This window comes from Somniosus microcephalus, unplaced genomic scaffold (genome assembly GCF_052327205.1).
Source record: "Somniosus microcephalus isolate GS21.2 unplaced genomic scaffold, FLI_Smic_1.0 unresolved_chr8, whole genome shotgun sequence".
NCBI lineage: Eukaryota > Metazoa > Chordata > Chondrichthyes > Squaliformes > Somniosidae > Somniosus > Somniosus microcephalus.
The window spans coordinates 30624736-30626294 of record NW_028225186.1 but is presented as its reverse complement, the minus strand read 5'-3'; the positions used below and the strand labels follow the sequence as shown (position 1 = coordinate 30626294).

General features: G+C 43.7%; 1 non-coding gene across 1 annotated transcript; it reads right to left on the bottom strand.

The window, feature by feature from the left end:
* Positions 1-488: 488 nt before the first annotated feature.
* On the bottom strand, positions 489-577 carry trnaq-uug (transfer RNA glutamine (anticodon UUG)). The gene is given in 2 exon segments: positions 489-524; positions 541-577. It is a non-coding gene; the product is annotated as a tRNA-Gln (tRNA).
* Positions 578-1559: the final 982 nt, after the last annotated feature.

The window sequence follows — 1559 nt, the reverse complement described above, 5'->3', positions numbered from 1 at the left end:
CACACAACTTCCTTCCATTTATATTGTGCAGGGCAGTTGTCTAATAGTTTGCACCAGTCATTCCACTGTTGAACATTTACATTTGCCCAGCTGCAATGGCCGAGTGGTTAAGGCGTTGGACTTGGATTCCAATGGAGTTTCGCCACGCAGTTTCGAACCCTGCTCGCAGTGAATCTGCTGCAAATTCTTTATTTTATTTCATCGGTTCCCTGTGGAGATCACTGGCCCCGAAACTGATCAGAATTCCATCCACTGCACGTTATGACACTGATTAACACAAAGCTGTTGTTCCAATTGAAAACACTAATTTGTCATCAATTAGATATTGTGGATTTGTTTGAAACTATTTGCAAAGATCAGTGAGAAATTTACAAGTAAGAACACGTAAAAATTCCATTTAATAAGGAACCCTGCAATGTTTGGAAGGACAAGAGTGGAAACGCGGTTTGGTTTTCTAAAGTAGAATACAAATTAAAAAGTGTGTAAAAGGACCGCGGCAGGATTCGAACCTGTAATCTTCTGATGGCATCAAAATTTATACCAAAGTCAGACGCCTTATCCATTAGGCCACGCGGCCACACAAATATAAGCTAAACAAATCCTAATAATGAGTGATTAAACTCTGTCATTGTGTTCATTTCAATAACAACAGAGAATGCTGGAAACACTCAGCAGGTCAGGCAGCATCCAGTGAGGGAGAAACAGAGTTAACCTTTCAGGCCGAACCCTTTGTCAGAACAGGAAAAGTTTAGGGAAGAGGGATTTTTAAGCAGGGGTGGGTGGAGGTGAGGTAAGAACAAAGGGAATGTCTGTGATAGAATGGAAGGCAGGAGAGATTGACTGACAAAAGGGATGATGGTGCAAGGCAAAAGGAGAGGTAATAGGACAAGTTAACGAACAAAGGATGGCTCAAGATGAGGTATGAATAATTATGGCAGAAACATTAACAACTGTCATGTCAGGAAATATGAGAACAAATTAAAAAATTAAAAGAAAAACAGGGGCCAATTTATAGCCTGAAATTGTTGAACTCGATGTTGAGTCCAGAAGGCTGTAAAGTGCCTAATAGAAAAATGAGGTGCTGTTCCTCGAGCTTACGTAGAGCTTCATTGGAACAGTGTAACAGGCCAAGGAAGGAGAGATCAGAGAGGGAGTGGAGCAGATAATTATAGTGACAGGCGACCAGAAGCTCGGGGTCACACTTGCCGACTGTTCTGCAAAGCGGTCACCCAATCTGCTGTTGGTGTCACAATGTAGATTCAGCGAATACAGTAACTAAATTGTAAGAAGTACAGGTAATCGTTGATTCACCTGGAAGGAGTGTTTGGTGCCCTGGGCGAAGTGAAGGAAGGAGGTAAAAGGGCAGGTGTTGCATCATCTGCACATGCATGGGATGGTGCTGGGCGAAGGAGAAGGGGTGTTTGCGTGATAGAGGAGTGGACCAGGCTGTCATGGAGAGAGTGGTCCCTTCGAAATGCTGAAAGGGAGGAGGGGAAGATGTGTTTGGTGGTGGGATCATGCTGGTGGTGGTGGAAATGGCGCAGGATGATCCGTTGAAT